General features: G+C 50.5%; 1 protein-coding gene across 7 annotated transcripts in view; it reads left to right on the top strand.

Moving 5' to 3' along the window:
* The window catches only part of LOC119454627 (keratin-associated protein 21-1-like), a 569,870-nt gene that overhangs the window by 370,902 nt on the left and 186,359 nt on the right, over window positions 1-12,609 (top strand). Inside the window, exon 1 of one of the 7 annotated variants that reach the window (XM_049666917.1) lies at window positions 2,044-2,053. The exons of 5 other annotated variants lie outside the window; for them this stretch is intronic. The gene's annotated coding sequence lies outside the window, so the exon portion shown is untranslated. Of the gene's footprint in view, window positions 1-2,043; window positions 2,054-9,274; window positions 9,285-12,609 lie in introns of those variants that run through there. One more of the 7 variants, XM_049666921.1, reaches the window with a different exon arrangement.

Here is a 12,609-nt window from a genome sequence, read left to right as displayed (position 1 = left end):
CCCAGCCCGAGACCGAAAAAGATCACCGAGCGGCATTAAAAAACATAAAATAAAGAAGAGAATCAAATGAATTTATTCCTAAGGCATAAATACATGTCAAATACAATTATGAACACCATTTGAGCGGTCTGAACGCAAATAGTAGTACGAAGTAGTACGAATGACCCTGCCGAGCAGTATCGCCAGCAGTTTGCAACGGTACGACCTTGATGCAGCCCAATCCATTTCTACCGCAGCGCGGCCACAATATTTTTCCACATCGGGCGCCTCACTGCAAAGCATGCGCCGCCCCAGCCGCTCGTCCCACTCAACCGTATTCAAGTGAACTATAGCCGAAGCGCGGCCACGACCGGTTGTGAGCGCATCGCATTAATGGAGTAAATGGAGAAAGAAAGCATCTCGTTCCTCCTTGGTGCAGCGTAATGCGATGCTGTTGGGCGGCCGGTTGAGAACATGCGTGCAATCATGCATGGACGTAGTGCCATATTTAAGCCACGTGACGATTTATCGTATCTTACCTGTCATCGTTTTACCAACTCGCCTCTGAAAAAAAAATCACAGCATATCCGCGAAGTGAATGATGATGAGTGGGCGAAGGACCGGGGGATCATTCGGGTAAAAAACAGCTACGGACGAGAGATAAAGAGAGCGCGCGTCGGGAACGAGAGAGAAAATTACACCATCTTCCCGTAGGGAAACCCTGAGTAGTATGCGAAGCAGGCATGGGGTCGACTCAAGGTAGTTTTATCAGCTGTATAAACTTGGACATGCAGCAGCACCAGCAACGCGCAGAACTGTTGTCGACGCCATCGGCGTTTTGCCCGCGTTCGCACCGAACGCGCGCAAAGTGGAATCGGAACCGGAAGTGGAACCGGAAGTGGAACCGGAACCGGAACGCCATCTAGTGAACTCTTCATAAAACTACAGGTGGCTACATAATACTACTACAGAGGAGGGAACGACCCACACCCTAAGGAGCTTCGCCCCTAAAATCAACAAGTCGCGAACGTGCTTGCACCGCGCTGAAAGCATTAATTACATTGATTTAGGTAAGGAATACAATGGCATCCTTTGGTTTGAGGCGACTTCGGTCTTTCTGGACTTTTAGTTCAAACAGCGCAAAATACGACGGAAGAAGAAAATGGAAGTGCACAGGAGTAGCACTGCTAACTTCCAGCTGCGCCGGGGCGACAGGTTTTTCAGAGTCGAGACGGGCGAGGATAACTCGCTGGACGTTACATGCACACCACCAGAAAGTCCGAGGCCGGCCCGGGCCCTGGTTCAAAACCAAATGACGCGCCCGAGACCGCGAAAAAACTGCTCTACCCGGCCCGGCCCGTCCCGTGGGCCGGACCGGGCCCGGGCTGTCGGGTAAGCCCGAGACCGTGCAGTGCTCTACCTGGTATTTCCCTGGCGTAGCGAATCCTGTAACACAAAGATGCTTTAGGTCTTTCTCACCAAATACCGTTGCCGAATTCCCTCCCTGAATTTCTACTTACACAGATCGGGTATGGTTCCCTCCCCCTTCTGCTCGTTTTGTAATGAAGACGAGACAATGCATCACTTTCTTCTATCTTGTCGCCGCTTTACTGCCGCAAGAAAATGATTATAGGAAATATATTTTCAAAGACTTGGCCTGGATTTCACAGAACCTGCTATTCTTTCGTTCGGGGCCTCCACTTTGGCATTCAGCCACAGGGATGCTTGCTCCGCTGTTCAAACGTTTCTTACAGAATCCAACCGAATTCGCTGCTAAATTCTGTCGTTTTCTTTTTTTTGTACTTTTAAATTATTACTCATTGAATATGACTTTCCTGATTTTATTTTAACAGATAATTCAACGCTGATCAATGCTAATTCCACATATATCCGGAAATTTATGTTCCATAGCAATTTGGAATAATCCACCTATTTCTTGGCCAGTCCCCCACCGTGGGGGGACTGGCCAAGAAATGTTGCCACAGACGTGGTAGGCAACACCAACAACAATGAACGGGTGCTGCGTCTCTGTCTCCTTGATTCCTTTACAATGGCGCAGTCGACTACGAACCTGCCTTAAGGCCTGAAGTGTTTCCTCGCGCGGTTCTTCGGCGTGCCGGGTCCCTCTGGCCCAGGAAAGCCGTACACGCTTCCTCAGGTATGGAGCCTGCCACCCTACCACCGTCGCAAGTACGCACTGCACCATCCGGGGACGGCGTCCAAGCCTCCTCGGTGGCTCTAGGACAGGGATGTAGCGATACCCTCGTCCACGCCATCGCCAACGTGACGCAACAGCTACAGGTTATGATGACCGCCTTCGCATCCGTCAGCAGGTGCGTCCTCCCTGGAAACGCCGTCCACGCATCCCTGCAGCCGGCGTTCATGGAAATACCGACGTTTTGCGGTTTTCAAGACGACGCCATTCTTTGGGTTCCCAACATGAATGCCTTGTGTGATTGTCATGCCTGGCGAGACCACACAAGATGGCTGGTTACAGATAAATGACTTTGCGGTGCCGCCAAGGCATGGGACAACTACGCAGGCATCAAACATGGGTCGTTGCCTAAATCGAGTGCAGCTCTGATGGCTGCTTTCAGCCTGCTTCCTCATGACTGCGGTGAGTCCGATAGCGCCCGACGCTCCGGAGAGCTACCGCTTCGATCCTGTGGCAGGTGTGCCCAGCAACGCCTCGACAGGGAGGGCCGCAGGCTGCCCCGCCGTAGACACCGCTTCACCGGGTGTAGCCGTCGGCTTCAACACAGACGGTGGGAAGCGCATGGTGACCACCACTCCCGCGTTGACCCACCACCGGGCGGCTAATCCTCAATCGATCCTATCAGCTCCACCACATCCTCTAAACACGCTGCATCGACTTGGCAGTCTACGCCAGCTAGAGCACAGCACGGGCCGATTTTTTCAGCCCGGGCCCGGCCCGGGCCCGTTTTTACGTTGGGCTGCCCACCCGAGCCCGCTCAAAACTTTTATGGCGAGACCCGGGCCCGGGTAATCTACGTTACCCGCCCGGCCCGGCCCGCCAGCCCTTTACCTTAGGCCCGAACCCGGCTCGAAACCGGCCCGAACCCGGCCCGAGATCGAAAAATATGTTTTTCAGAGTTGAGACGCCCGAGAGTAACTCGCTGCACGTTACATGCACACCACTAGAAAGCCCAAGCCCGGCCCGGGCCCGCGTCAAAAAACCCGAGCCCGGCCCGGGCCCGGGTCAAAAAGCACACGCCGTGCCCGAGCCCGAGAAAAAACTGCTCTACTCGGCCCGGCCCGGCCCGGGCTTTCGGGTAAGCCCGAGCCCGTGCAGTGCTCTAACGCCAGCCGAGGTACTGCGGTGGCAACCACGTGAAGGTCGGGAGCTGAAAAAAAAAATAAATTATGGGGTTTTACGTGCCAAAACCAGTTCTGATTATGAGGCACGCCGTAGTGGGGGACTCCGGAAATTTGGACCACCTGGGGTTCTTTAACGTGCACCTAAACCTAAGTACACGGGTGTTTTCGCATTTCGCCCCCATCGAAAAGCTAGGGAGCTGCACCATCTCGCCGCTGCACTCAGGCAATATATATATATATATATATATATATATATATATATTTCGTAAAGGAATCAAGGAGACAGACACACAGCACCCGTTCACTGTACCGGCTGTTCTATTCTCCCCTCGTCGTCTTCTCTTCTACTAGTGACCCGGCAAAATTTTAGTAGACGGGCTCACAGCCTGCTCCATGGTAGACCGTGGATGCGAGCCAATTTTTCCACCACGGGTCTCGTTCTCTACACCATCACATTTAGAGGCCGTGACCACTTTCCGTCCGCAGCAGTCGCTGAAGCGGCTTCGGAATTCATCAATGCCGGAGCACATAGAGGCACCAGCTCCTTTTGTACTTGAACAGCTAGCCCTTCAGGAACCCGATACGTCCCCGGATCCCTGCAGGCAGAACCGTCCGGACCCACCAGATGCTAGAATTTGAACGCAGTCATTGGCCGAATACGTGACTGTTGGCTCCGCGCTGAGTAAGGCCTCGCTGAAAGGAACGAAGGCAAGTAACACGACTGAGATCATCATCATCGAAGACCTTCCTGCACGCGAAAGACGCGCAAGACACCTGAAGATGCGCAAGACGATCCTCGTTCCACCTTCGGATAAGGACGAATCAGCAGCAGCAGCAGCAGCAGCAGCAGGTGTTTCGTCGAGCTCAGCGTATTCGAGAACATCGGCGAAGCTTGATCAGTCAGCGGCAACACTGAAAAGACGCACGCGACAGCTGAGCATAGCAGCGTTTCATTGTCCAGTATCCCCAGCCTTACGTGCACATATGCGACGGTATAGTCGTTGGCGAGACCTGCGACCAGCGCGCAATAGTCAGTGCCGCCCGCCAGAGAAGCTGGTTGCGCGCTGGACGGCTCACCAACGACGACATCACTCCCTGGACGAGTTGCCTGGTTGCAAGCGCGCTGGAAACTCGCGGCGTGGCCGAGTGTGAATATGAAGTGAACTTGGCCTCAGTTGTTGTGGGTGCTCACCAGGTCGTAGTCAGCGAGCCAGTCTTCTACGCCATGCTCTTCTGTACCACTGAAGATGGGTGGGTCGCGTTGACGTAGCGGGCCAGGGCAGACCAAGGTAGTCACCGGGGCAGCGGGTTGTGGTTGTGGTGACCCTTCTTCCGGCATAATACACACAGCATTCCGGCACACAGCCTGTAGTGTCCGGTTGCGAAGTTCCAGATTTCCTCTCGTACCCAGCACATCTACCAATTGTAAAGGGGGTTTATTCGGGTCGTAGAGCGGCAGCCACAAACGCAGCACCAGCAGGTAGGGTGTAGCCAGAGAGCGAACTATATATATATATATATATATATATATATATATATATATATATATATACAGGGTGTTTCAGTGAACACTTTCAAAATTTATTTAAGGTTGCCTGTGGCAGATAGCCCAATTCTAGTTAATGCGCTGGTCTACTCGAAGAGCCGGACATTACTTGCACAAAAAATTGAAATTCATAATCGACTAATTAACACAAATTCGCTAATCAAGTATTTAACTAATTACCTGATGGCCCATATTGTCATTTAAAAATTGTAGCCATGGAGTTCGCAAGGCGGATACACTAGGAATTAATTCTCAGGATGACACCAGTTCGAGATATTAATTCCCGAACTTTGCGGAGAAATGCATTGGCGTTCTAGTTAATTTTGTGCTTCAATGCATAAAGCGACATTTTGTTAAGAATTTAACTGGAACGCCAATGCATTTCTCCGCAAAGTTCAGGAATTAATATCTCGAAACTGGTGTCATCATGAGAATTAATTCTAAGTGTATCCGCCTTGCGAACTCCACGGCTACAATTTGTTAATTGCAATATAGGCCATGAGGTAATTAGTTAAAAACTTAATTACTGAATTGGCGTTAATTAGTCGATTATGCATTTCAATTCTTTGTGCAAGTAATGTCCGCCTCTTCGAGTAGATGAGCTGATTAACTAGAATTGGGCTATCTGCCACAGGCAAGCTTTAAGAATTTTTGAAAGTGTTCGCTGAAACACCCTGTATATATAGGTACGAGCCACGCGATGGCAACGAGGCTGTTCAGAGTGCCGATCTTTTTCCTCACACTATAACTTAATTATTGCTTTTGATGTGTGCATAATTGACTATTTGTTCCCCTCTTGACCTGCCTGGTCTTCAATGAGCGCAGTATTTCCTAAATAAATAAATAAAGCTCTCCGTCACTGCGTCCCTCGTACTCCACAGTAATTTCGGGATGCTAAGTGCCACAATATAAATTCTTTAACCATGCCTCGATTTTTTTTCTCCCTTCATTCCTTTAACCTCGAAGGCACTGCAGGTATCGTCACGGTAGCTAATCGCAATGTTACATGTGCCTGGCAGGTGAAGAGGTGAAAACAAGCTAGCACGTGCAAAGCAGTGAAGCTTCCGATACGGGCATCAACTTCCAGCAACCAAGCCGGTTCGGGCAACCAGGACGCTCGACTGAGACTTCTCTGCTTCACTGCGCGTTCGACTGGCTGTCTCCTGTCTCCTGACAAGCTAGCTGTGCGGTGGTTTGGCTGAGTTTTGGGTGGATTTGACGTACTTAACTTAATCATCTTATTTTTACAGGACTTATCCAGTGATTGAAGCAGCGGTGATGTTTAAAAATTCTCCTGGGCCACGGCCCAGTCCTTGGTCAGCCTCCCTATCTCCTGATGATTTGCCTTTGAAATCTTTCTTCCGCAGTGGTGTTAGCAGCATCCCTGTCGCGCTGGTGCCCTCGAGCCAGGGGCGTAGCCAGACATTTTTTTCGGGGGGGGGGGGGGGGGGGGGGGCATGCGTCTGCTTTCCTCTACGGCACGTGATCGATAACAAATATCGGTAGTTTAAGCCGACTCTGTACATGTATATCAAAGACATGGGACCCCCCCCCCCCCCCTCGCGTATGCGTGTGCTTGTGAAGAAATTAAGTAAAAGTAAGCTCAGTAAATACAGTAAGTACGACAGGTACAGTGGGCGTTTGGAGCAACGGTCTCTCATCGCGCCACTGGATGAACCAGTCTTCGAAAACGCATCATTGGGACGCCCCGTGCGATCGGAGAAGACATCATTAATTGTTAATTTCCGTTAAGCGTAGATGGTGTCGTCCTCGTCGGGGCGAAGTGCGTTTCACAAGTCAAGGACGGCTATACGCGTTTGAGTGCACGTGTGACCAGGCTATACCTACTCCCATAGCAATAGCTTGTTCGCTGCTTCTTTGCGCTAGAAAACTTAAATACGCGCAAAAATGCGTAAGGCATTTTTTTTTCGAAGCTTTCGTCGCCCTGCTCCCTCATACGAGAGTGTTGTATTTCCTGCGGCAAGTGCATGGGCCGCTGTGTCTTCCGCTGTGTGCGAGCATGCAGCCGTCATTTGCCTTTACGTCAACTGATTCAGAATTGTACAGAGTATTTCACCGCACAGCATAGATATGGCATGTGTACGCATTGTAAGTAGTGCGTGCAACTCATTTCTGCTTCACTTACGCCGGTGCAAACAGGAAGCGGCCTTGTAATTCACACAATCTCGACTGACTGGTGTACTAGTGATGCAGAAATGAACTCCGGTCTTGTTCAGTGCATAGTGCACATAATCAATTTCTCAGGACGCATGAACTCAGACGAGAACTGTCAGCGCCTGCAACAAGAGTTTACTTACGCTGTACTGCGCACAGCAGTAATTCAAGCTTTTCGGCTGTCTGTTTCGTGAATTCTGTTGCGAGTCAATGGAATTTCACTGCTGTCATCAACCCCTTCGAGTGTACATTGCTGGTTTGGGATTCCACAACAAAACAGCAACTACCAGCCTTCTGTAATTGCTGGTTTGGGATTCAACAACACAACAGTAATTACCAGCCTTCTGTAGGGGCGCAATCGCAAACAATTGACCGACGTTTCTCGCGCAGACTAAGCCTACGTTCACACTTGGGAAGCGGCAAGCGGGCGGAAAGGCCAAAGCGGCCGGAAAAGTTTTTCCGCGCCTGTCCAAGTTGTTCACATTTGTTTTCCTATCGCCACGGCCGCCGTTGCCGTTTTCGTCCAGATCTATGTAGTCTGCGTACGTTTGTCGGCGTGGTGGCGCTCATTATCGCATTATTTCGAGCGGTTAGTTCATTCATTGACCCACGTACCGTCATCAAAAGTGATAATTTTACGCAACTTCGCGTGTCATCTGCGACCTTCGGTAAATTCCTCGTTGGCGTTCCGTAACTTTCCTCACACGGGCGCGGTAGCGCTAAGTCATAGGTTGGTGCCTAGGCGTGATAATACTTCTTTAATAGCTTTTATTTACAAGTTGTAATGACATATTTCATCATTTCGTATTGTCGGCGCCTCCAGGACACCAAAGGGGCAACGGGAACACCACAGCTAATACCAGGGCTGGCCCATGTGTTGGGGCTCGCCAAAGCCTGCGCGTCCTACGTGAGACCTACGCTCTCAATATATCGTCGCAACCAGAAAAACACCCCGCGACTTCTGCAACATACCGTACACGTGCGAGAATTATGGAGCGCCAACGAGGAATCTGCCTAACTATTGTCTGCCATGGAAGTGGAAGAAGAAATAGCTTTTATACTTTTACCTAGTTGTTTTCTAGAAATGGACAATGAATAAACGGTAGACGCGGACACCTCGGAAACGGCGGTGGTGGGTTCGCCTGGCTTTGCAAAAGCGCCAGAAGTTGGGTCACGCCAAGGCTTCGTTGCCGTACCTCCGGTAGCGCGACGTTGAATACTATCGCGAGTATTGCTGACAGTACGTTTTAGTGCCACTCTTGTCGTAGAGCAAGGGCTGGTTCTTGATCGCGTCGATCAGAATTACAGCCTACACTTTTGGTGCCATGTTCAATTTTACGACCGGTTGTTTACATGCTAGTGTAGCTTCCAGTGAAGCAGAACGACTTTCCGCCGCGTTTCCGCTTCGCCATGGCGAAAAAATCGGCCCGAGACCGATTTGGCTCGCAGCCTGTTTTTACGCCTGTTTTGCCGCCTAGGCGGGCGGATTTTTGTAAGATTTAGCCGCTTCCGACAGCTTCGAGACCAAGTGTGAACGTAGCCTGCGCGAGCGCGGCCTAACCGGCACCTGAAGGGAAGCGGCGGAAATGTATACCGGAGATTTCGACCACCTGGGGTCTTTAACGCGCACCCAAATCTAAGTAAACGGGCCTCGAGCGTTTTCGCCATCATCTGAAATGCGGCTGCCGCATTTGTTGCTTCATTTGTTGCGCATTTGGTTCTTCAGAATGCGGCCGCTACATTCTCGCCCAAAACTTCACAGAGTCTTGACAAACACCGTGACAGTTTTTTCCACATGCAGACATGATTCGCTGTAAATTACCAACCCAAACGGAAGCGCTCAGGAATGAAATTTTGATAGTAGCACCGGTTTCATGAATTATGTCAGCGCGAAGCGACGAGAACAAAGGGTGGGTAAGTGGCGGGGGGTGGGGGGGGTTGAACTCCCCCCCCCCCCTGGCTACGCCCCTGCCTCGAGCAGTGGATTCAACCGGCTGAACAACCCACAGGCTGTCCAGGCCGAGCTCCAAGCCATGACGCGTCACTTCCAAATGATAAGCGATGTCCGGCAATTTGGAAGAGGTGGGATAGTTTGTAGGTCATCAGATCCGACCTGTGTTGCAGGCCTCCTAAAGTGTAAGATTTTTCATCTGTGCCGGTGAGTGCGTTCATTCCTCCCCTTCTAGCATGCACTAAAGGAATTGTCTGGGGCGTAGACTCTCGATTGAGCCCAACTGAGACTCTGGAGAAACTGTCTGATGGTGGTGTCATAGCCGTATAGCGATGCAACGGACTCGTAAACGGGTAAAAAGTTGCCACTGAATCGGTCATTGCTACGTTTGATGGCATGTCCTGCCCATCTGAACTCAAAGTGCGACCACTTATTTTTAGAGTGGAACCTCTCGCTTCCCGTCCACTTCAGTGTCAGAACTGTTGGCGTTTTGGCCATAGTGCAGGAGCCTGCAAATCAAATGCACGCTGTCGCGTCTGTGGTGAGGATCGTTCCCCTAATGAGTGCACAGCTGAAACTGAAACATGCTGCCTGTGTGGAGGAAACCATGCGGCTGACTATGGAAACTGCTCGGCAAAAGCTAATGAAATGCAGGTACCCGAGGTAATTGACAGGCGACGATGTTCGCGGCAAGAGGCTATTGCAGTCGTCAAGGAAAGCGCATTTGGATACGCTGGCGTCACTGCGAGGCAATCGACATTAAATGAAGACAACTTGTCCAAACTCATCGAGTCAACAGTAGAAAAAGCAATGACAAAGGCTATGCAACATATTGTGCAAACTGTTACAGAATGCATTTCCCAAGTGTTTACCGCTCAGATGACTCAGCTGTTGCAAACAGCTGCAACACCAATAACGAAATCGCTTGCTTGTGCTGCAGAACAGGTAGCCAGTTCAGTCCTAGCGCCGAATACCAGATCGGACCCAACGTTTGTTGGATCCGATCCTTGTTCTTTGCGTCAGTCAGACTCACAGGATGACATGGAAACAAGTCATGATACCAGGCCGCACAAGCGAACTGGTTCTCCAGTAACAGCGTCTTGTCAATATACCAAAAACAAAAAGGGTAATCCTATTTCTCATTCTGGCATCCAAGAAAGTATATTGCGATGGTAGTCGCTGAAGTAATTATATCAATTATATCTCCAATTATCAATTATCTCCAATTATATTGTTACATATATAGAAGAAATTTTGAAGCTGTGCAAGATAGTGAATCCTAGGATGACTGAAGAGGACAAGGTTGGACACGTCGTGAAGGGGATAGCCGAAGACGTGTACAATTTCTTGATTGGCAAAGAAAACCTGAACTCCGTGTCTGACGTGATGTAGCACTGTCGCACATTCGAAAGAGTGAAGATGCTACGGATAGCTCCGAAATTTGGCCGTCTGTCAAACGTCCCAACAGTGGCTAGTGTCGACACTGTGTCGCCTAACCACCTCTCGTCGACAATACGCCAGATTGTACGGGAAGAATTGCTTCGACGTCAGCAAATCTCTCATTGCCCCAGCTCCTTTCAGGAAGGCTATAAGGAGACAGAACGCGCGCGAACGCCAGCCGCTCCGGCCCCATGGCAGCCATCAGTTAACGCAGCAGACGTTGATTAATGCCAAGGCACACTGCGATCACATGAGTACTCTGATCGGACACCCTTCAATTACGAACGGCGTTTTCGCTCACCTCGTTTCACTCAACGAACGTCGGCTGGCTACCGTCCCATGAAGAGCGATACTGCTACCCAATGCCTTCTGACAGGACTGGTCACTCCTAGCTGCCACGGGTGTCTCGACCTCCGCTGGTGTGTTACAGCTGTGGCGTCCCGGGTCACATCTCGCGATTTTGCACCCCCCCCCCCCCCCTACATACCAGCGAGATCCCTTGCTCATGTCTTCCCAGCCTTTCGACCGCCCGTTCTCTACGCCACGGCCACCACGCACGCCCACCAGTTTACGCTACCCCTCGCCGGCCTCTGATCGAAGCTTAACGCCGCCACAAGCCCCACGTGCTCGACGATCCCCATCGCCGCGGTGACGCACGCAGTCACCGCCGCCGGAAAACTAATCGGCGCGGCCAATGGCGGTGAGGCCTCAAGATACCAGACACATTCGACAGATATACCCCCGTCAGTGTTTATGCTGAAGAACAAAGTTCATGTATGTGTTGATGGCGTACCTACCCTGGCACTTGTGGATACAGGCGCGACAATTTCTGTAATGAGTGCGAATTTTAAGAACCTTCTTGGACTGAAAGTTATGTTTTGTATAAGCCGTGGTGCGACATTCCGTGGTGTGAGTGGTGATGCGTTGTGTCCGGTGGGAGTTTGCACTGTGGACGTGTCTTTGTGCGGCAAGGTGTTTCCCATAGAATTCGCAGTTATTGCACGATCGACGCATGACGTTATTTTGGGAATCGATTTTTTGCGGGAGTGTGGGGCAACTGTTGAGTGTAGAAGTGGGCACCTTTCCGTGCATGGTAGTTTCCCAGCTGCGCTATTGGAAAATTCAGCCCGTGATGAATGCATCTTTTTTGTCTCCGAGGACACGGTTGTTCCTGCCTTCTCTGCTGTGTGCGTTCCAGTAATCGGTTGTAGTAACGACCTTGCCATGTTCGACGCGACGCTTGAACCGATTTATGCAACCTGTGTGAAAAATAACATTTTAGTTCCCCATTGCGTGGTGTCTGTAGTTGAGGGCGCGCAGGTGTGTGGACAATCAACAGTTCAATGGAGCCTGCAGTGTTGCCTCGTGGCATGAAACTCGCTGTCTTCAAACCATAATCATCTACGACGCTGGTTGCACTTGTTGAAGCTACAGGCGAGAATGAACATCTCGGTTCTCAAGGTTCAGCCGATTCACAGCTTCTACAAATGATCAGCAAGTCACTCTGCCAAAGCGAACGTGACACACTCCTGGGCGTTCTCTCGAAGCACTTCAAAGTGTTCGACTTTTCAAAAAGCGGCAAAATGCCTTTAATTCCAGCGTCTCGAACACGTCATTGGATCAACACCGCTTCAGCGCATCCCGTACGGCAGAAACCTTACAGGGTATCACCATCTGAACGCAACATCATCAACGAGCAAGTGCAAGAGATTCTAGGAAAGGGGATAATTCAAGAATCCGCGAGTCCCTGGGCTGCTCCCGTCATTCTTGTGAAGAAGAAAGATGGTACGTGGAGATTCTGCATTGACTATCGCCGACTGAATTCCGTAACCAAGAAAGATGTCTATCCACTGCCCTGTATTGAGGACGCCATCGACTGCCTGCACTCCGCTTCCTACTTTTCTTCTGTGATTCTGAGAGCCGGTTATTGGAAAATTCCGATGCACCCAGATGACAAGGAAAAAACGGCATTCATTACGCCAGACGGGCTGTACGAATTCAACGTCATGCCGCTCGGATTGTGCAATGCACCGGCTACATTCGAAAGGTTCATGGACACTAATCTGCGTGGTTTAAAATGGCAGATTCGTATGTGCTACCTTGATGATGTCGTAATTTTTGGACGCACATTTCAGAAGCACAACATTCGTCTCAATATTGTACTCGATCGACTGTATCG

Source organism: Dermacentor silvarum, chromosome 5 (genome assembly GCF_013339745.2).
Source record: "Dermacentor silvarum isolate Dsil-2018 chromosome 5, BIME_Dsil_1.4, whole genome shotgun sequence".
Lineage (NCBI taxonomy): Eukaryota > Metazoa > Arthropoda > Arachnida > Ixodida > Ixodidae > Dermacentor > Dermacentor silvarum.
Note: the sequence above shows the minus strand (reverse complement) of the source record. Positions and strands in the feature narration are given on the sequence as shown.